At 46.5% G+C, this 24056-nt stretch overlaps 1 protein-coding gene across 2 annotated transcripts in view; it reads left to right on the forward strand.

Moving 5' to 3' along the window:
• Window positions 1–659: 659 nt before the first annotated feature.
• Window positions 660–24056, forward strand: part of ZNF335 (zinc finger protein 335) — a 137573-nt gene continuing 114176 nt past the window's right edge. For both annotated transcript variants that reach the window (XM_075349752.1, XM_075349753.1), the window contains exon 1: window positions 660–747. The gene's annotated coding sequence lies outside the window, so the exon portion shown is untranslated. The remainder of the gene's footprint in view (window positions 748–24056) is intronic.

The raw sequence follows: 24056 nt of genomic DNA on the forward strand, positions 1-24056 counted from the left end.
CCTATAATGCTCATATATAATGTTCATTCCATGTCTAACTTGCCAAAGAAACCTTTTATACATCTACATAATATACATTTAATAAGTTATCCTCATTCTTTTTATTTATTCCTTTTCATCATTCTTTTTAGTATGTCCCAAAATCTTCCAAACCTTAGAATACCCCTTTAAGCAATTATAGCAAAGGTTTATTGCCAGTGATCACAGCTCTCACTGGATTAAAAATCTGATTGAGGCAAAATACAAAAATGTATAGTTATAATTAAATGACAGCTTTTCTTCCCTGTTTGGGACTCGTGAATCCGTCCTACGTCCCTCTGTATCTTCAAGTCAGTGATCCCCTATTATACCCTCCAAGTAACTACTCCTGCCCACATCAATCATGGCCGCCACAAGCCTGGCATACAGATGACGTCATCAGGAATAAATAACTCTGCTCAGAGGCCCTGAGTATCACTCCGCTATTTGACTAAACATAATTCTAAATATATTCTACTTTAGCAGCGTTGGCAATTTTAGTTTATAAATAATAAATGATGAAACACATACAGGTACGTAGGACCGAACATTGCATGATGTTACGTAGAAAAGAATGGAATTTACGACGCAATATAGGTCCCGGCGGAGTGATCTGTTGGTGTCCTCGTAGGTGCCGGAGTAAACATCCTAGAAGTCCTGTGTATAGCGTGAAGCTACCGGAGACGATATTGGCGGTATAACAGTGGCGAGGAGCCCTCCAGCAAAAGGGTATGGCGGATTTGTTTTGAGTGTTGTTCCATGTGGCTCTTGTTTTCAGTTCATTCGGGTAATTGCAACAAAATGGCGGCTAGAGGCAGGCAGTGGAGGGGCAGCCCGGAGGAGAGGACCCCGGGGGGAGTGAGGGCCTGGACGGGGATATATGGTGGATGATTTTTGCTGGGGAGCTGTGGAGGGCAGTGGGCGCAGGCTTTTCCTGACCAGTATGCACTACAGACTGTAGGAGCCGGCATTGTACCTGGGGCGGCTGCGCCACGTGGAGGGACCACTACCAGGACATGCTGGGAGTTACAGTCCCACCACATCTGACCCAGGACTATGTGGACTGTCTCCATGTGTGAACATGTTGTTACACGGAAATACACCATATGTTTAAGGCTTATTCCTCAGTAATCACCTATCCATAGCATAGGGAGAAACTGGCTGATCACCAGGGGTCTAATGATGGGATCTCCAGCCTTTCCATGATATCTGGACCCTGCTGTCCAATCCTGTGTGGAGCGGAGGTCCCGGGCCATGCCGACGTCCGGTCCACTGTGTAGCGGAGGTCCCGGGCCACGCCGACGTCCGGTCCACTGTGTAGCGGAGGTCCCGGGCCACGCCGACGTCCGGTCCACTGTGTAGCGGAGGTCCCGGGCCACGCCGACGTCCGGTCCACTGTGTAGCGGAGGTCCCGGGCCACGCCGACGTCCGGTCCACTGTGTAGCGGAGGTCCCGGGCCACGCCGACGTCCGGTCCACTGTGTAGCGGAGGTCCCGGGCCACGCCGACGTCCGGTCCACTGTGTAGCGGAGGTCCCGGGCCACGCCGACGTCCGGTCCACTGTGTAGCGGAGGTCCCGGGCCACGCCGACGTCCGGTCCACTGTGTAGCGGAGGTCCCGGGCCACGCCGACGTCCGGTCCACTGTGTAGCGGAGGTCCCGGGCCACGCCGACGTCCGGTCCACTGTGTAGCGGAGGTCCCGGGCCACGCCGACGTCCGGTCCACTGTGTAGCGGAGGTCCCGGGCCACGCCGACGTCCGGTCCACTGTGTAGCGGAGGTCCCGGGCCACGCCGACGTCCGGTCCACTGTGTAGCGGAGGTCCCGGGCCACGCTGAGGTCCGGGCCACTGTGTAGCGGAGGTCCCGGGCCACGCTGACGTCCGGTCCACTATGGACTTGCTATCTGCTCCATGCGTGGTCTGTTGGGCTGCATAAGAAGGGGGATTGCCGAGTTCAGCTCTATTAGTCAGTCACATAGACAGTGACTGTGGAGAGGTAGTACATGCATTCCTCCACCATACAGGACTGGTTACCAAATCCCTGTTCCTGGGATTACTGTGGGTCAGGGTATGTGCGCACGTTGCTTTTTACCTGCTTTTTACCTGCTTTTTTGCTGCTTTTTCTTCTGCGCTGTTTAATGCCAAAATGGATGTGTTCTTCTATTCAAGCAAAGTCTATGGGAATTTGGGTTTCTTGTTCACACTATGTTGTTCAAAATGCTGCCTTTTTGTGGCAGAACTTTGGTCAAAAACTCAGCTTTGCAGTGCAAAACCCAAATGGCAAAAACAATTGACATGTTGCTTCTTTGAAAAGCTGAGTTTTTGACCAAAGTTCTGCCACAAAAAGGCAGCATTTTGAACAACATAGTGTGAACAAGAAACCCAAATTCCCATAGACTTTGCTTGAATAGAAGAACACATCCATTTTGGCATTAAACAGCGCAGAAGAAAAAGCAGCAAAAAAGCAGGTAAAAAGCAGGTAAAAAGCAACGTGCGCACATACCCTCACTGCAGTCGGGCAATCATCCTTTATTCTTTTTGGGGAATAATCCTTTAACTTCATTATGTCACTAGGGTATAGGACTGAAATTCTGCCTACTACAATTGCTAATTCTGAAACAAAGCCGTCCGCCCCGATATGGGTGGTCGGAGCGTCACCTGCGAGGCCAGCTGTAAGGTGTGGCCGCACTCGGGGTGTATTCAGTTGGTGAGTCTAAGGCAGGGTTCAGACCACCATATGCAAAAAGATGTGACTACCTCCGTGCACAGCACCTTGTCAACGGGTGCATGAGCTCCATTTATTTTCATGCATTAGGCCTGCTTGTAAATTTGGTCATAAGCCATCTGGTCACATTGGCTAAAATGGGTTCGTGTGTGGTCCATGGCGCACAGACCAATTATCTACTTGTCTGATCAAGCCCTGAAGGTTACCAAGGATCAAAGTACTGGAATCTCTCGGGATCAGGGCTCTGGAGCAGGGAATCACTCTATAAAAACAAAAAAGTGAGCCGGAGTATGAGGGAATCAGACTCTGTAGACAAATAGTTCAATAATCATTCATTTAAAAAACCTTTATAATACATCTTATGAGAGAAATGTTCTTTCTCCTTGACTGAAGAATCAGTCTCAAAATTCTCAATTCACGGGTAAAATCTGACTTTAATGACTACCGACTTTCCCTTTACGGAGATAGATGACAGTTAGGCTATGTGCCCACGCTGTGGAAAATGCGCGGATTTTGCCCTGGATTTCTCGCGGAAAAGCCGCGGATTTCCCCAAAATCTGCAGCACAGGTACTTCCCAGCCATTTCTATGGCATTTTGGAAATGCTGTCCGGAAAAATCTGCAACATGTCAATTATTGTTGCGGATTTTCATCCGGATCTTGGCTTTAAAATTGGAAAGAAAAAAAATCCGCATCAAATCCGCGGCAATTCCGTGGTAAATCCGCGGCAAATCCGCACCTTTTGAAAAGGTGCGGATTTTGCGGGAAAGCTGCGGATTTTGATGCAGAAAAATCCGCAGCTACATTCTCTCGTGGACACATAGCCTTAAGGCTACTTTACACACTGCGATATCGGTCCCGATATCGCTAGTGTGGGTACCCGCCCCCATCTGTTGCGCGACACGGGCATATCGCTGCCCGTGCCGCACAACATCGCCCACAGCCGTCACACATACTTACCTGTCCGGCGACGTCGCTGTGACCGGCGAACCGCCTCCTTTCTAAGGGGGCGGTCCATGCGGCGTCACAGCGACGTCACAGCGACGTCACTGAACCGCCGCCCAATCGCAGCGGAGGGGCGGAAATGAGCGGGACGTAACATCCCGCCCACCTCCTTCCTTCCGCATAGCGGCCAGGAGGCAGGTAGGGAGAGTTTCCTCGCTCCTGCGGCGTCACACGCAGCGATGTGTGCTGCCGCAGGAACGACGAACAACCTCGTTACTGCTGAAGTAACGATAATTGGGAATGGACCCCCGTGTCGCCGATTAGCGATTTTGCACTGTTTTGCAACGATGCAAAATCGCTAATCGATGTCACACGCAACGGCATCGCTAATGCGGCCGGATGTGCGTCACGAATTCCGTGACCCCAACGACTCCGCATTAGCGATGTCGTAGCGTGTAAAGCCCGCTTTAGTGTCCATAAAGTTCTATGAAATACGAATTACACACTAGAGTTGAGCGCGGTTCGCGGTTCTCCAGTTCGCGGCTCGAGTGATTTTGGGGGCTGTTCTAGATCGAACTAGAACTCGAGCTTTTTTACTAAAGCTCGATAGTTCTAGATACGTTCGAGAACGGTTCTAGCAGCAAAAAAAACAGCTAATTCCTAGCTGGCTTTCCGCTGTAATAGTGTAAGTCACTCTGTGACTCACACTATTATGATATTTCAGTTTATAGTGTGCGGGAACAGCGCATTCAGATCACTGCTGTTTGGATAATGGCGATCACCATTTTTTTTTTTTTTTCCTTGTCTTCCTTCCCTAAGCGCGCGCGTGTAGTGGGGAGGGCCATTATGTCAGCCAATCCCAGACACACACACAGCTAAGTGGACTTTTAGCCAGAGAAGCAACGGCATGTGTGATAGGATGTCCATGTCACATGTCACTGCATTATAAAAACGGACATTTTCCTCCAGCACGCCAGGAAATGGTCTGCAGTGATGCCCAGAACCTTTGTGACTCTGATTCAGGCCGTGAGGACCAAGTTTCTGAGCATAATGTTGACCCTTTGCCACAAACTGTAACACCTGTGGTTATAGACAATGAGGAACATACTGATGACGATGAGACGCAGATACCAGATTGGGATGACAACTTAAATATTCGGTCAGGGCAAGAAGAGGCTCGGTCTGAGGGGGAGGGGAGTTCAAACACAATTGATGATGAAGTTCTAGATCCCACCTACTGTCAACCCCCAGTCAGGCACTCGAGGAGGTCAACAGAGGCGGTGAAGGAGGATGCAACCGACGACGAAGTTACCTTGCGCCTTCCTGGACAGAGTCGGAGCACTGGTAGCACGTCTACAACTGCATCATCAGCCACCACTCTGCCTCTGAGCACTAGTCGGGGTGGATCAGCAGGTCGCATGCCCTCTAAGCCTTGCCTAGCCTGGTCCTTTTTTGACATAGAAAAAGATCGCCCAAATTATGTGATGTGTAAAATTTGTCGTGATTCTGTTAGTAGAGGTCAAAACCTCAGCAGTTTGACAACTTCTTCCATGAATCGTCACATGAATAAATATCATATGTCCCAGTGGGAAGTTCACCGTGCTGCAATGCGGCCTAGCGGAGCGAACCATCCACGGCCTGCCCCTTCCAGTGCATCCGCGCGCTCTTCATCTTCTAGGACTGTGGGGACAGCTGTCACACCTGGTTTTCCACGCACAACTTCCACCACTGTAACCGCAACAGGCAGTTTGCTTGGTAGGTCATCAGTTGGTTTGGAAGGGGAAACAAGTGAGTGTGTACAGCTCTCTCAGACATCGATAGCACCAACGTTGGATGAAGGCAACATCATGTCTCCGCCTGCACTTTCCTCACAAACCTGCATTTTTCCAGGGACACCCTACTCAACACCGTCTACACACAGCAGCCAGATCTCTGTCCCTCAGATGTGGTCAAATAAAAGGCCATTTCCTGCGACCCATGACAAAGCTAAGAGGTTGACTCTATCCCTCTGTAAGCTCTTGGCTACCGAAATGCTGCCTTTCTGCCTAGTGGACACACAGGATTTTAGAGACCTTATGTCTGTCGCTGTGCCCCAGTACCAGATGCCTAGTCGCCACTACTTCTCTAAGAAAGGTGTGCCCGCGCTACACCAGCATGTCGCACACAACATCACCGCTTCCTTGAGAAACTCTGTGTGTGAACGGGTGCATTTCACCACCGATACTTGGACCAGTAAGCATGGACAGGGACGTTACATGTTGCTGACTGGGCACTGGGTAACTATGGTGATAGATGGTGAAGGGTCTGCTGCACAAGGCTTGCCGTCCCCACGACTTGTGTGTCAATCCTTTGTCTGTCCAAGTTCCGCCACTGCTTCTGCCTCCTCCACCTCATCTGGGTCCTCCACCTCCGCCCCAAGCCTGCCTGGTCAGGCCACCAGCGTTCTCACTGCGCAGAAGGAATCACGCACCCCTCATTACTATACTGGCAGCAGAGCGCAACGGCATCAGGCGGTCTTTAGCTTGACATGTCTTGGAAATAGGAGTCACACAGCGACTGAGTTGTGGGCAGCTCTGCGGTCCGAGTTTAATAAATGGTTGTCTCCACTCAACCTGCAGCCTGGTAAGGCCGTGTGCGACAATGCTGCAAACCTGGGTGCAGGCCCTTCGCCTGGGCAAGGTGACACACGTGCCTTGTATGGCTCACGTGTTGAACCTTGTTGTCCAGCAATTTTTAACACACTATCCCGGCCTAGATGGCCTTCTGACCAGGGCACGAAAACTGTCTGCTCACTTCCGCCGTTCAACCGCCGCAGCTGAGCGACTTGCATCGCTCCAGAAGTCTTTCGGCCTGCCGGTTCATCGCCTGAAATGCGATGTGCCGACACGCTGGAATTCGACTCTCCACATGTTACAGCGACTGTGGCAGCACCGCCGAGCCCTGGTGCAATACGTCATGACGTATAGCCTGGGCCAACGAGATGCAGAGGTGGGGCAGATCACCCTGATGGAGTGGTCTCAGATCAAGGATCTATGCACCCTTCTGCACAGTTTCGACATGGCGACGAATATGTTTAGCGCTGACAATGCCATTATCAGCATGACAATTCCATTCATTTACATGCTGGAGCACACGCTAAACACTATTCGGAGTCAGGGGGTGGGGCAACAGGAAGGGGAGGAACTACAGGAGGATTCATATGCGCAAGGGACAACAACATCACCAAGGTCCAGACGTTCATCATCAACGCGGCAGGCATGGGACCATGGGGGACAGGGATCAACAAGGGCGCATGGTAGCAGGCGAAATGTTGAGGAAGGTGCAGGAGAACATGAAGAAATGGAGGGCGAACTGTCCATGGACATGGAAGACTCAGCGGATGAGGGAGACCTTGGTCAAATTTCAGTTGAAAGAGGTTGGGGGGAGATGTCAGAGGAAGAAAGAACGGTTAGCACCTCTATGCCACAAACACAGCGTGGACTTGGTCGCAAGGGACGCACGTATGCAGGAGTATCAGCAGAAGCTGTTACTCGATCTTAGCTCGGCTTTTCCACCAAACAACCGTGCAGGTGCAGGGAGTGAATCTCCCAGTTGTAACTTGACAAACATGGGACAGTCTCGTCATCTTCAACAGTCTACCCGTACCAGTAGCACCGTATCTGGTGCTGGTAACAGCAATTTTATGGAATCTTTTCATAATTTTTTTAGACCCTCCTTTGCAAGGCCACCAGAGACAACAAGTCTGACACATAGTCAACGGCTGGAGAGGATGATACAGGAGTATCTCCAAATGAACATCGATGCCATGACTTTGCAAATGGAGCCTTGCTCATTTTGGGCTTCAAATCTAGAAAAATGGCCAGAGCTATCCAGTTACGCCTTGGAGATTTTGTCGTGTCCAGCTGCCAGCGTTGTCTCTGAACGTGTCTTCAGTGCTGCTGGGTGTGTGCTGACAGATAAGCGCACGCGTCTGTCCAGTGACAATGTGGACAGACTAACGTTCATCAAAATGAACAAGTCATGGATCCACCAGGAATTTACTACCTTTGTGTCATCCTGGGGAGAGTAAATGCTTGTGGATTTGGAATGTGCTTGATGCAAATCTAGCTGTGAAGTGTACAACTAGGGCCCAAGTGCTGCCACTGAAGGGGTGGGTGTGTGTGGGGCACAATTTTTGGAAAAAAAGGGAGACTCCGCTTGGAGTAACCCTTGCTTGCTGTGTTTTTAAAAATGATCCAAGATGAACAGAGCTGGGATCAGGAAAGACTTTGCTACCTACCCCGGTGTCATCCTGGGGACGGATAAGAATGGCGTATTTTTGAATGTGCTTGATGCAAATCTAGCTGTGAAGTGTACAACTGGGGCACAAGTGCTGCCACTGAAGGGGTGTCTGTGTGGCCCAATTTTTGGAAAAAAGGGAGACTCCGCTTGGAGTCACCTTGCGGTGTTTTACATGATTTTAGAAGGGCGTGCCATGCCTATATCTGTGTCTCGTCCTCTTTTTCCTCGTATCGCTGTTTTGTTTTCACATGAGAATTTGTCCTTGTCACTTTCCCATGTGTTTGTGTTGTGTTGTGAGTTGTTTGTCACCTTTTGGACACCTTTGAGGGTGTTTTCTAGGTGTTTTTATGTGTTTGTGATTGCCTGCCATTGTTTCCTATGCAGTTCGAGTTCGATTCGTCGAACGTTCGACGAACCGAACTCGAACGGGAGCTCTGTTCGGCGAACCGACCTCGAGCCGAACCGCGACCGGTTCGCTCATCTCTATTACACACCAACTGTTATCTTTTATCTGTGTAAGGGGTGCTTCACACACAGCGAGCTCACTGCCGAGATCGCTGCTGAGTCACGCTTTTTGTGACGCAGCAGTGACATCATTAGCGATCTCGCTGTGTGTGACAATGAGCAGCGATCTGGCCCCTGCTGCGAGATCGCTGCTCGTTACACACAGCCCTGGTTCGTTTTCTTCAAAGGCGCTCTCCCGCTGTGACACACAGATCGCTGTGTGTGACAGCGAGAGAGCGACAAATGAAGCGAGCAGGGAGCAGGAGCCAGCGTCTGACAGCTGAGGTAAGCTTGTAACCAAGATAAACATCGGGTAACCAAGGTGGTTACCCGATATTTACCTTAGTTACCAGCCTCTGCAGCTCTCACGCTGCCTGTGCTGCCGGCTCCGGCTCTCTGCACATGTAGCTGCTGTACACATCGGGTTAATTAACCCGATGTGTACAGCAGCTAGGAGAGCAAGGAGCCAGCGCTAAGCAGTGTGCGCGGCTCCCTGCTCTCTGCACATGTAGCTGCATTACACATCGGGTTAATTAACCCGATGTGTACTGTAGCTAGGAGAGCAAGCGCTAAGTGCGGCTCCCTGCTCTCTGCACACACAGCTAAGCGGTGTGCGCTGGTAACTAATGTAAACATCGGGTAACCATACCCGATGTTTACCTTAGTTACCAGTCTCCGCAGCTTCCAGACGGCGGCTCCGTGCAAGCGCAGCGTCTCTTGCACGTCGCTGCTGGCTGGGGGCTGGTCGCTGGTGAGATCTGCCTGTTTGACAGCTCACCAGCGACCATGTAGCGATGCAGCAGCGATCCTGACCAGGTCAGATCGCTGGTCGGATCGCTGCTGCATCGCTAAGTGTGAAGGTACCCTAATGGAAATATTTGTCTTCCCTAAATAAAGATTGTATCCATGAATTGGAAGAGAGATCAGCTCAGCGGGAGAAAGAAGCAGATTTCGATGATAAGATATATTACAAAGATTCTTATTTCCATGTGTACTATTGATTTATTAAACATGAAAATGACGATTACTTGAATAACAATATTTGGGAAACATCCCTTTGATCTGCATACATGTGAATACAGCCTTAAGCTGGTGTCACACTAAGCGACAGCGACAACGACGTCGCTGTTACGTCACCATTTTCGGTGACGTAACAGCGACCTTGTAAGTCGCTGTTATGATCGCTGCTTAGCTGTCAAACACAGCAGAAGCAGCGATCATAACGTCGCTGTGCTACATGTGCAGAGAGCAGGGAGCCGCGCTTAGCGCTGGCTCCTTGCTCTCCTAGGTACAGTACACATCGGGTTAATTAACCCGATGTGTGCTGCAGCTACATGTCACAGTGCAGAGAGCAGGGAGCCGCACGCACTGCTTAGCGCTGGCTCCTTGCTCTCCTAGGTACAGTACACATCGGGTTAATTACCTGATGCGTACTGCAGCCACATGTCACAGTGCAGGAGCCGGCACTGGCAGCAAGAGCGGAGGCTGGTAACCAGCGTAAACATCGGGTAACCAGGGAAAGGTCTTCCCTTGGTTACCCGATGTTTACGCTGGTTACAGCTTACCGCAGCTGCCAGTGCCGGCTCCTGATCGCTTCATTTCGTCGCTCTCTCGCTGTCACACACAGCGATGTGTGTGTCACAGCGGGAGAGTGACGACCAAAAAATGAAGCTGGACATTCAGCAACGACCGGCGACCTCACAGCAGGGGCCAGGTCGTTGCTGGATGTCACACACAGCGACAGCGATGGGACGTCGCTGCAACGTCACAGAAAATGGTGACGTAGCAGCGACGTCGTTGTCGTCGTCGTTATGTGTGACACCAGCTTTAGGTTATGTTCACACAGGGTATCTTGATATGGGCTTTTCCGGAGATTTTGAGCCAAAAGTCACACAAGATAACTTTATTCATTTTAATGGAAAAACTTTAGTGTAAGGTCGCATAGAAATGTTTTGATTTTTTTTTTTTTTTTTTTCTCCTGGCTGTAAATCCCACATTAAAGAAATGTAGAAAAATAATATTTTTCTTTATATTGCACCAGCATATTTCACAACACTTTAAAGCCAGCACAATGTGCACTGCAGGCGTGATTTCCCGTTTAAATAAATAGGAAGCTTATTAAAGTTATTTGAAGTGGGGTTTCATTTGGGTTTTGGAGCCAAGAAAAAAAAAAAGCCCATATCAGGCTACTTTCACACCTGCGTTCAGCGGAGTCCGTCACTATGGAGAATAGCGCAGTCCGTTAACGCACTGCGCTATTCTCCATAGACTTGTATGGACAACGCACTGTAACGCAAGTGTCTGCGTTGCATCCGCTGGACGACGCAGCGTCGTTATTTTGACGCTGCGTCGGGCGGAAGAAACGCAGCATGTAACGTTTTTTTGAGCAGCGCAATCTGTAGGATTTCACTGCGCATGCTTTTTTTCTTTTTTTCTTTTAAATCAAACTTTATTTTGTCTCGCGGTGGCTGAACGTTCAGCTGAGCGCCCGCCCGCCGACATGCCCTGCCGCCGGCAAGTGACAGCGCTCAGCTGAGCGCCCTCCCGCCGGCTATTGAGAGCGATCAGCTGATCGTTCACAATAGTCTGCTGCCGGTAAAACTGTAAAGAATAAAAAAAAAAAAAAAAAAAAAAAAAACCAACAAAAAGCTTTCCGTTGTTTTGTACGATCCGTAGCATCCGTTGTGCCACTATATGCAATGCATCCGTTGCATCCGTCACACAACGCAATGCTACGCAAGCCGTCCAACGCAAATGTGAAAGTAGCCTAAGAAGTCAGTGTTGATATGAGGAGAGGTAGAAATTAGATCATGACCCAGTTGAGATTTACACCCTGACGTGGTAACTGGGCTCAAGTAAATTTGACCATTTTATTTTTAAAGTGACTCATTTTTTTTTATTGGCAGCAATGCATATTCACATTTCAATGTTCACTATTCACATCCTTCAGTTTTTTTTCCCTGTCTATTATTTGATTGCAACTATTTTTGATAACACAGGTGTGCGACTAAAAACCTGTTTGATTATTTTCATCTAATTTCCATGTATTTTGGTGTGCTGAAAACGAAAAAGAAAAATATTGAAAAAATCCTGAGCATCAAGATTTGCCACAAAATGCTAAATTCTCTTTAGTAAATGTTTCAATTTTTGGTATTTTATTGATTTTAGGGTTTTTAACCAAATTTAAAGTCAAAATACTACAGACTTTGTGGGAAAAAAAAGTATACTTTGCATACCTCAGACTAAAGGGCACTTTACACGCTGCGATATTGCTATCAATATCGCTAGCGAGCGTACCCGCCCCCCGTCGGTTGTGCGTCACGGGCAAATCGCTGCCCGTGGCGCACAGCATCGCTTACACCCGTCACACGGACTTACCTTCCCTGCGACGTCGCTGTGACGGGCGAACTGCCTCCTTTCTAAGTGGGTGGTTCGTGCGGTGCAGTGTCACAGCGACGTCACACGGCAGTCGTCCAATAGGGGCGGAGATGAGCGGGCGGAATATTCCACCCACCTCCTTCCTTCCTCATTGCCGGTGGACGCAGGTAAGGAGATGTTCGTTGTTCCTGCGGTGTCACACATAGCGATGTGTGATGACACAGGAACGACGAACAACCAGCACCACCAACGATATTATGAAAAGGAGCGACGTGTCAACGATTTTTGACGTTTTTGCGATCGTTGATCGTCGCTCCTAGCTGTCACACGCTGCGATGTCGCTAACGACGCCGGATGTGCGTCACAAACACCGTGACCCCAACGATATATCGTTAGCGATGTCGCTGCGTGTAAAGCACCCTGAAGGCCGGTGTCCCACTTCCAATTGCCTATGTATCTCGCGCATCACCCGTCATGGACTCACACTCTGCTCACAGGAGCGGGTTGGTTGCATGCATCTCTGCAGCCGACCTGCTTCTGTGAGCAGAGTGTGAGTCCATGACGGTGATGCACTGCGAAACCCGCGCGAGATACACGCAAGGCAATTGCAAGTGGGACATCGGCCTAAAGCTTGGAGATCATAAAGCTTGGGCGCCTCATAAAGTGTGCAAGCAGTGTGTTGAGGACCTCAGAAATTGGTTCAATGGTATAAGAAAAACAGCTTTCCTTTATGGGATTCCTATAGTTTGGCGAGCGCAAAAGAACCATAGTGACGATTGTTACATTTGTTCATGCGATATGATAGGGTCATAATTCAAAATGGAGTCATTCCATATTGTACCCCAATCTTCACTCAGCAATTCGACCGATCCCCCATGGCACAGATATACCAGTACCCAAGGCCCCTGCTACCTTGTAAGCGATAACTAGCTCTGATGAAGGAGAAGTTATACCTGAACCAGATGATCAGTCAAGTTCTTACTTTGAAGATGATACAAGACCAAAATTGTTTTCCCTGAAGTAGATGAATGATTTGGTAAGAGGCTTGAATGTTCCTAAAGATGCCACTGAGACCAAGGCTCAAAAGCATTTAAAGCATAAAAGGAATTTATAGTTGCCAGGAGTGTCATTTTCATTCTTCAGCTGCTGTGAAAAGGAGTTTGTTCCTTAGTTTGACCAGGAAGACAAATTGGTTTATTGCATCAATGTCGAAGGTTTGATGGGTTAATTCAGAATCCAATATGATTCAGTGCAATGGCGTCTTTTTTTTATAGATTCTTCAAAAAGAAGTCATAAAGCAGTTTTACTCCACAAGGGCTGTGGTTTTTATGCTTCCATCCCTGTAGGTCATTCTGTACACCTCAAGGAAACCTACGAGAACTTGGAATTAGTTCTTTGTAAACTTAAATCTGTAATCCACGGTTGGCAAGTGTGCGGGGATTTGAAAGTCCTGTGACTTGGGCAACAAGCTGGGTATACCAAATACCCTTGTTTTCTGTGTCTATGGGACAGTCGAGACTGACAAAACCACTGCATGAAAAAGAGTTGGCAGCCAAGGGTGCTCACAGTTGGTGGAAAAAAATGTCCTCCGAGAAACTTTGGTACCTCTCATAAAGTTCTTCTACCACCTCTCCACATCAAATTGGGATTGATTAAGCAATTCGTAAAATCACTTCCAAAAGATGGAGAATGCTTCAAATACTTGGTCACCAAGTTTCCAGGCCTCTCGGAGGCAAAATTGAAGGAAGGTGTGTTCGTCGGACCAGACATTAGAAGGCTTATAGCTGATCAAGAGTATATCAATACCATGACACATCCTCAAAAAGAAGGGTGGATTGCATTTAAAGAGGTCGTAGAGAAATTTTTAGACAATAACAAAGATCCTGACTATAAAAAGATTGTCGGACGAATGCTGAAAACATTTCAAGCTTTAGGTTGCCTGATGAGTTTGAAAGTGGATTTCCTCCATTCCCACCTCGACAACTTTCCTGAAAATTTGGGAGCTGTGAGTGAAGAGCAAGGTGAACGATTCCACCAGGACATTAAAGAGATAGACAGAAGATACCAGGGAAGATGGAGCATTACAATGATGGCAGACTACTGTTGGACGCTTCAGAGAGACATTACAGATGCTACTCACAAGCGTAAATTTACCAAGAGGAGCCTCACAGAAGAATCGATTTTAGTGTGTGTTTAGTGAGCTCAATCCAGTTAAAAAAATAATTTTCATGAAAAATTTGTAATTAATTTTATAAGTCTATTTTAATTTATTTTGAGGTATTGCCTTATTTAACATAGTTACCTAAATTGTCAGAAAACGTGATGTCCTATGAAAAAAACGGAGGTCATTTTCGGATTCAGCGCACCCAAAATCATGGTTACGTGGAATAACCAAAATAGCTCTTGAAAAATTTTGTTTTTGCAGACCTTTGTAATATGTTCTGTTCATTTTGCACTAGTTCAGACTTTGTTTCGGAAGTGCTGGCATCTACTATTTTTGTGTTATGGATTCTGTGCTGACAGTCCCTTTTAGTATAGGTCATCAATATAAAAGTAGTAGGCAACCCCTTTTTAAAGAGCACCTTTCACTAAATGTTAGACTGCCCACAGGATGTAATAATGGCTGCAGAATGGAATAATACATTTATTTTTTCACCTCCGTTTCCGCAATATTACCAAAGTATTTAGTACTCCATGAGTTACCGTTTTTTTAAAGTCCTAGTGGGTATTATCAGAATTTTCACTGGGCGTGTACTTCTCCCTGTCTGATGCTAACCAATCAAACAGGCTGCTACATTCAAAATAAGAAAAAGTCTCACCAAGGGGAGGTTTGGATCAGGTTTCTCAGTGTGTGAGATGTCATGATTCAGTTCTGATCTCCTACATGGGGGAGGGGCAGTGCAGCTGAGTTTAGCTGTGCCACATTATAAACCCTCTCCTAATTACTGAGTGAACTGTATTAGTAATCACACTTATATCTGCTGTGCTCAGACAACTTGTAATTGCTCTGTAGTGAGATCAGAAGAGATTGTCATTACATTCTTCCTCTGGGCTACTCCTATGTGAGATGTAATGACCCGGTTTCTGATCAACTGCAGCGCAAGTACAAGTTTTCTGAGCACAGCAGACAAACGTGTGATTACTGATACATCTCTGGATGGTGTGGGGGAAGGGCCATACAGCAGAGATTACACTGCTAGGAGAGCTGATAGAAGGGTTTGTAATGTGACACAGCTAAACTCAGCTGTACTGCCCCTCTCCCCACAGGGACCTTATCTGAAACACATTAGTAAGCTGTTCTTTCTAACCATGCAGGAGGTTAGACCAGGACTGTCATTATGTCTCACACGTTGCGAAACCAGCTCTAAGTTATTGTGGGCGTGTTGTTTTTTCCTTTGAGTGCTGCTGCCTACTTATAGTCAACATCATACAGGAAGAAGTACACACCCCCAGTTAAAAGTTTGATAGCACTCACTTGGCCTTAACTTTTTTTTTAACTCATTAGGAGCCAAACATTTTAGATTTCTAATATCTCCACAATGAACGGGCAAAAATCAGCTGTTTTTTGTAGTTCTGCAGTGCCTATTACATCCTGTGTCGAGTTCAACATGAAACATTTGGTGAAAGGTTGCATCTCTGATTCTTCCACTGCAAATTCACTGGCAGAAAGTCCACTATATTTTATAATACAAGTGCATCTCAATAAATTAGAATATCATCAAAAAGTTAATTTCAGTAGTTCAATACAAAAAGGGAAACACATATATTATATAGTCATTACATACAGAGTGATCTATTTCAAGTGTTTATTTCTGTTGATGATTTTGGCTATACAGTCAATGAAAACCCAAAAGTTTTTATCTCAGAAAATAGAATAATTACCACAAAACACCCATTAAAACTTTATAAGCGTTTAAAATTGTCTCCTAGTTTGATTCAGTAGGCTACACAATCATGGGGAAGACAGCTGACTTGGCAGATGTCCAGAAGGCAGTCATTGACACACTCTACAAGGAGGGTAAGCCACAAAAGGTCATTGCTAATGAAGCTGGCTGTTCACAGAGTGCTGTATACAAGCATATTAATGGAAAGTCGAGTGGAAGGAAAAAGTATGGTAGAAAAAGGTGCATAAGGAACTGGGATAACCGCAGCGTTGATAGAATTGTTAAGAGAAGGCCATTCAAAAATTTGGAGGAGATTCACAAGGAGTGGATTGCTGCTGGAGTCAGTGCTTCAAGAGCCACCACACACAGACGTATCCAGGACATGGGCTACAAGTGTCGCATACCTTGTGTCAAGCCACTCATGACCAATAGACATCGCCAGAAGCATCTTACCTGGGCCAAGGAAAAAAAGAACTGGACTATTGCTCAGTGGTCCAAGATGTTGTTTTCAGATGACAGTAAATTTTGCATTTCCTTTGGAAATCAAGGGCCCAGAGTCTGGAGGAAGAGTGGAGAGGCCACAATCAAAGCTGCTTGAGGTCTAGTGTGAAGTTTCCACAATCAGTAAGTGTTTGGGGAGCCATGTCATCTGCTGGTGTAGGTCCACTATGTTTTATCAACAACAAAGTCACCGCAGCGTCTACCAGGAAATTGTAGAACACTTCATGCTTCCCTCTGCCGACAAGCTTCTTGGAGATGGAAATTTCATTTTCCAGTAGGACTTGGCACCTATCCACACCGCCAAAAGTACCATTACCTTATATAATAACCACAGTATTACTGGGCTTGCTTGGCCATCAAACTCGCCTGACCTAAACCCTATAGAGAATCTATGGGGTATTTTCAAGAGGAAGATGAGAGACACCAGACCCAACAATGCAGACGAGTTGAAGGCTGCTATTAAAGCTATCTGGGCTTCCATAACACCTCAGCAGTGCCACAGGCTGATCACCTCCATGCCACGCCGCATTGATGCAGTAATTCATGCAAAAGCAGCCCTCACCAAGAATTGAGTGCATTTACTGTACAGACTTTTCAGTAGGCGCCAACATTTCTGAGTTTAAAATAATTTTCTCAGTTCATCTTATATAATCTAATTTTCTGAGATAATGACTTTTGGGTTTTCACTGGCTATAAGCCATAATCATTAACATTAACAGAAATAAACACTTGTAATAGATCCCTCTGTGTGTAATGACTCTATATAATATGTGTTTCCCTTTTTGTACTGAATTACTCTTCCTGCTCTTTCTTTGCATTGGTATCCACAATATTAAATGCCACTACAGGAGGTCCACAGTGGAGAACGTAACCGAAGTCCGCTATTGTTAATGTATTCCATATATTATGGTCAGGGGTGGACATACCATTGGTACAATCTGGGCAGCCACACAGGGGCCTATGAGTAGAATTGGGCATTATAATGAGCTATTGGACTGCAAAGGGCCAATATACTGTTCCTGTACAGGGGCCTCTGTCTGTGTCCACCACTGATTATGGTATAGGTGTCGTAATGACATTTTTTTTTCTCTTCCTCCATCTATTGCATTCATACCAGGACAGTAAATCTGTTCATTTTGCTTTGGATCAGACACACAGTAACCTGTGGATGTCTCCTGACAGTGTCTTATGCATTTCTTACATCTCTCTTGGTAAGGAGAATTGCTGCAGATTACTTTGTACAATGGAAGCCTCACTTTATGTAGATCTGCGCACAATGGAAAAGCTAAACTCATTTAAATGGAAATAATAGCATTAATGTCATTCAGATATTTTGCTTCAATGTCCACTGGAACTTGCCCGCTCTTCCCCACTAGAGATCTGGAGCTTACATGGCAATTTTCTCTACAAAAGAAAAAATGCCATTTAAATATAAAAAATGTGTTCACGACTCCAATGAAGAGAAATAAGGAATCATTAGTCCTTGTAGGATGTTGCTTAAAATTATTTGAACGTTTTCGTATCACAGACAAAGCTCAAACTTTCCATCCATGCACAGACATCAGATGATAATGCAAATGTATTTTACATAAACCATTTAACTCCTTATTGCCACACATTTTTTGCTTTACAGCTGATTGTTCGGGTCTAGATATGTTTAACCTATACAGTGAGACCTTGGATTACAAGCATAATTGGTTCCGGGAGTGTGTTCTTAAACCAAGTTACTCTTACAGTTAGGTCCAGAAATATTTGGACAGTGACACAAGTTTTGTTATTTTAGCTGTTTACAAAAACATGTTCAGAAATACAATTATATATATAATATGGGCTGAAAGTGCACACTCCCAGCTGCAATATGAGAGTTTTCACATCCAAATCGGAGAAAGGGTTTAGGAATCATAGCTCTGTAATGCATAGCCTCCTCTTTTTCAAGGCACCAAAAGTAATTGGACAAGAGACTCTAAGGGCTGCAATTAACTCTGAAGGCGTCTCCCTCGTTAACCTGTAATCAATGAAGTAGTTAAAAGGTCTGGGGTTGATTACAGGTGTGTGGTTTTTGCATTTGGAAGCTGTTGCTGTGACCAGACAACATGCGGTCTAAGGAACTCTCAATTGAGGTGAAGCAGAACATCCTGAGGCTGAAAAAAAAGAAAAAATCCATCAGAGAGATAGCAGACATGCTTGGAGTAGCAAAATCAACAGTCGGGTACATTCTGAGAAAAAAGGAATTGACTGGTGAGCTTGGGAACTCAAAAAGGCCTGGGCGTCAACGGATGACAACAGTGGTGGATGATCGCCGCATACTTTCTTTGTTGAAGAAGAACCCGTTCACAACATCAACTGAAGTCCAGAACACTCTCAGTGAAGTAGGTGTATCTGTCTCTAAGTCAACAGTAAAGAGAAGACTCCATGAAAGTAAATACAAAGGGTTCACATCTAGATGCAAACTATTCATCAATTCCAAAAATAGACAGGCCAAAGTTAAATTTGCTGAAAAACACCTCATGAAGCCAGCTCAGTTCTGGAAAAGTATTCTATGGACAGATGAGACAAAGATCAACCTGTACCAGAATGATGGGAAGAAAAAAGTTTGGCGAAGAAAGGGAACGGCACATGATCCAAGGCACACCACATCCTCTGTAAAACATGGTGGAGGCAACGTGATGGCATGGGCATGCATGGCTTTCAATGGCACTGGGTCACTTGTGTTTATTGATGACATAACCGCAGACAAGAGTAGCCGGATGAATTCTGAAGTGTACCGGGATATACTTTCAGCCCAGATTCAGCCAAATGCCGCAAAGTTGATCGGATGGCGCTTCATAGTACAGATGGACAATGACCCCAAGCATACAGCCAAAGCTACCCAGGAGTTCATGAGTGCAAAAAAGTGGAACATTCTGCAATGGCCAAGTCAATCACCAGATCTTAACCCAATTGAGCATGCATTTCACTTGCTCAAATCCAGACTTAAGACGGAAAGACCCACAAACAAGCAAGACCTGAAGGCTGCGGCTGTAAAGGCCTGGCAAAGCATTAAGAAGGAGGAAACCCAGCGTTTGGTGATGTCCATGGGTTCCAGACTTAAGGCAGTGATTGCCTCCAAAGGATTCGCAACAAAATATTGAAAATAAAAATATTTTGTTTGGGTTTGGCTTATTTCTCCAATTACTTTTGACCTCCTAAAATGTGGAGTGTTTGTAAAGAAATGTGTACAATTCCTACAATTTCCATCAGATATTTTTGTTCAAACCTTCAAATTAAACGTTACAATCTGCACTTGAATTCTGTTGTAGAGGTTTCATTTCAAATCCAATGTGGTGGCATGCAGAGCCCAACTCGCGAAAATTGTGTCACTGTCCAAATATTTCTGGACCTAACTGTATATCAAAGCAAATTTTCCCATAGGAAATAATTAAAACACAGACAATTTGTTCCACAGCCCAACAATATATACTGTATTTATACAAACTTATTACAATAATAAAAAATAATGTCCTGTATTCATATAAAATTATTACAGAACACTAATACACAATACTGTACAGTACAGCAAAAACATATAAAGCAAATTACACTGCACGTTAGCTTACAATAAAATTGTTGGTGTGCGAGAGGTACAGGACTAGCAATGTGCTGTACTGGTTAAAAAAAGAGTACAATACTTTATCCACAAATGCAAATTGATAGACATGCTGTATAGAATATACTGTACTGTACAATGGTATACTGTGTACGGTATACAGTACATATGTACAGAAAGTTACCTCCAGAGAGGGTCAGAGCATGGTGAAAGCACAGAACCAGACGTGTGCATGGTGAGTATTTGCTCTTATTTCAAAGCATTAATCTTAGGGCTCTTCTCCACTTGCGTTAAAAAATCACTGCGATACTCTGCTACAAATGTTTGTCGAGTGTCCTGCGTATGGTCTGCGTACGGTGTTTTTTTTTTTTTTTTTTTCTCACATAGCATCCGTATGACATGCAAGCGTCATGCGAGTGCTATGTGAGTGTTATGCAAGTGTACCGCCCCGCGGCCTCGGCTGCGACCGCCGAGCCGCTCGGGTCCGTGCTCGTGTTCTACGGGTGGTGGCTCGAGCCTCTCACGGACCCGGGGGTAACGTCGCTCTGCAAAGGGGGTTGGCGCTACACGCTGGGGGATGCGGGTATTTGGTTTTGGGATGGTAGTTCGTGACGCCACCCACGGGTTGTGGTGATTATGGACACCACCGCTGCGGTGAAGGTATGGGGACTCCCGGGAGCGGTGTAGTGGCGCAGCTAGGTGTTGACCCCTCCGTGGGTAGGGGGATGTTGGTCTCGGGGCCCAGTTGGCGAGGGCGGGGGTGCAGTGTTGCGGTGCAGCTCGGTGCGGTGCCTGAGGGTACTGGTGTACTCACTCCGATACAAGACACGGGAGTCGCTGGTAAACCAAACGGGGTGATGAACGGGGCCCGCAGCCGGCTGCAGCTTCTCCAGTCAGGTTGGCAATGTCCGCCTTTCTCCTGCACCTGTGTGTGTATTTGACTACTGTGCCTGGGCACTGGTAGTTCGCTCCCCGGCGTATAAGTGTCTTAGGAGCCCGTTTGCCCGCAGACGCTGGCCCTTTGGATCTCTGGCCTTTGGCGGTGGCACCTATCCGGACGGGTTGGGCTGTTCCCTTCAATCGGGACTTAGGTGGGAATGAACCCCTGAGGTCCAGACCGCAATCAGTTGATTTGACTATGATGGTGGAATATAGCCTAGTTCGGGGTCTGAGTACCCTGCCTGGTGCTCCAGTATCCAGTTGGCTCCCCGGTTCAGTTCCGGTGGGCCACTACCCTGTCCCGGTCCCTTACGGTTCCACCGGTCATATTCCCGGTCTCCTGCAGGCGGCCACTACCGTCTGCCTGCCTGACTGATTGGGGGTCCTAGGCTCCAACCCAGGCCCCACACAGAACTGTCCTTCTCTCTCTCCTCTCTCCAAACTTAATCTGCTTGTATCTCCTGCCTCAGGCCAGCAGACCCCTCGGGGGGGCATGTCTATCCACCTTACTCCGCCCACCTGGTGTGCCTGTCTGACTCTGGAGGGAGGCAATCAGGTCTTTGGTTGACTGATGGTACCTTACTGGGGTGGGGGTGTATGTGGTGTGTGTAGTGACCTGTGACCCCTTGGGATGTCTAGGGTGTCACACAAGCAGCATCAGACTGGCTACCGGAGGAATATCCTGTAATACCAGGCCTGGCCGCGGTTACCTGCACTGAACTCCGGAGCTGTCACCTGAGCTCCGGAGTTCAGTCCGGCCTGTCTGCAGCTGTCATGAACTGAACAGCAATCGCCAGGGAATCAATCACTCGGCGCTCGCTGTTCAGTCCAGTCTGCACTCCGGAGTTCAGGTGACAGCTCCGGAGTTCAGTGCATGTAACTGCGGCCAGGACTGGTATTACTGGAGATTCCTCCGGTAGCCAGTCCGACGCGGTATGCAAGTGTCAAGGATCCGTGTGACATGCGTATGCCATCTGTATGACATGCGTATGCCACCCGTATTCTGATTTTTTTTTTTTTTTTTCTCGCTCCCATAGGCTCGCATGGGGGTGCGAGAGCTGAGACTCGGTGCAAATCACAGCATGCTGCGATTTCACCGAGAGCATGAGTCATATCGTATAAAATTAGCTAGTGGACAGTGCCTCATAGCTTAACACTGGCGTGAGTGCGATCCGTTTTTTTTTTTTTATCGGATCGCACTCGCACATGGAAATTGCAAGTGGACAAGAGCCCTTCAACCACGTTACAAATTTGTAAAAAGCTTTGCTTGTCTTGCAAAACGCTCTCAAACCAAGTTACTTTTAAACCAAGCTTTCACTGTACTTAGGATAGGTAGTCAATGTCAGCTTAATGAGGGTTGCACCCCCACCTTGCACCCCCACTAAGTAGCTGTTGGATGGAGTTGACCAAAGAGATTTGCAGGACCCTGGTCAATCGGCTACTTCAGTAGTCTGTGGCTGCCGACCAGAGAACTGTGAACCTTCGAATACTTGGGACAACACCAGTGCCTCTTTTAATTAGTAGGCCCCATGTCAATGCACATATAACACTGTGGGACTAGGATCCTTTGATTCTTTGATTGATTTAAGACAAACTCAGCCCGGAGTCCTGTCAAAACTACATTGCTACACACATATCCTGCCTTATGTCATGCTTTTAACCGCTTCAGGTTTCGGCACCACCCCAAGACTTTTTTTTTTTTATTTTTTTTTTTTTACTGCTGCAGTGGTGCTTTAAAGCCAAGTCCCCTGCCCCCTGCATCATCCTTACCCATCGGCATGTTCACCCATTTTCAGCGCCACTACTGTCCCACAATGCCATCTTGTGCCCGTAATTTTAGAGTGGTCGGAAGTCAGAACTTACGTCACAAGCGCTCAGTGCTAATCTATGAGGCTCTTACAGAGATGTATTGATTTGATTTATGATCTCTGGCACAGTCCATGGAGCAATGGAGCTGCTGTAAGGTCACACATCACTGTAGCACCACTGCAAAAAGATGAAGATGGTTGCAGGTGAGTATAACACAGGGGACATGCATTTAAAGCACCACTCCAGCGTTTTTTTGTTTTTTTGGGGTTTTTGTTTACCGCTGGAGTGGAGCTTTAAATCTTAGCCCCCTATATTATACTCCCCTTCTGACGGCTTAATCTTCTATTGTCGCTGCTCTGGTCGGTATCCTGTGATTTTTTTTTTTTTTTTGACCTTTCGGCAGCTCTGGTGCTTCAAGGACTACCCCGGACTTCACAACTTTGAGACCCTCGATCTGGCCACGTTCTGTCTCTCATAGAGTTTCATTGAGATCTTGTGACGTAACTTCTGACTTCTGGCCAGTCAGAAGTTACGAGCATAAGATGGCGCTGTGGGACCAAAGCGACGTCAGTAAAATGTGAAGCCGCCATAAAGTGAGTGTATGGCACGGGCCTTCCTTTTAAAGTGCCACTCCAGCGCTGGAAAAAAAAATTGTTAGTGTTGCTTTAAAGGACTACCCCAGCGATGAAATTAAAGGCAAAACATTGAGTGCTGCTTTGAAAGAAATGTGATATAGCTATAGTCGAATTGACCTGCAGAATATAAAATTCTATTAATACATTCAGTTATTATTGCTATTACAGAACATAGAAGGTGACATAAAAAATACAACTTCTCAACTAGCTCTTATTGCTCTCAAAACATTGCTGAAAATAATGTGGTTTGTTTTCAGAGCCCAGAATACCTGTGTAGCTCCAGAATGACTGGACATTATTTGTGACAGAGGGCACTGTGGGTCTAGTCATATCGCTGCAAAATACGAGTCCTGCAGTCAAGCGGGACCAGGCCAGGCTCTTGGCTGTGTAGTAAATACTGTAGGAGCAATGTCGGGGCCTGTATTTTTGGACCTGGTGATGATGTGATGGATGCCGAATTAGTAGAGCTTCTAGCAGATCTAAATCGGTCCGGACAGTGACATACACTGGAGATCAAAATTAGTACTACACAATGACCTTAGCATTTAGGAACTTGTTGTTCTCTATGTGATTATATCTTACCATGAGTAAACTAGCAGCATTTTAAGCTTATTTCATAAATTAATTTCTTTCAAAAACACATAATAAAAATGTGAATGAGATAAATTGAAAAGAACACTGATGAAAATTAGAGAACACTTTCAGATACCTGCAAGTTCAGGTGTTAACCAGGCACCTGGTGTTAATTTCATTAATTTTCTGGTTAACCCTATTTAACTGGCAGCCTAACTTTCCAGTGTGCACTGACTTTGCAAAAAATGGTGTGCTGTTCCAAAGTGACTGAAACTCTCCGG

Source organism: Anomaloglossus baeobatrachus, chromosome 5 (assembly GCF_048569485.1).
Source record: "Anomaloglossus baeobatrachus isolate aAnoBae1 chromosome 5, aAnoBae1.hap1, whole genome shotgun sequence".
Lineage (NCBI taxonomy): Eukaryota > Metazoa > Chordata > Amphibia > Anura > Aromobatidae > Anomaloglossus > Anomaloglossus baeobatrachus.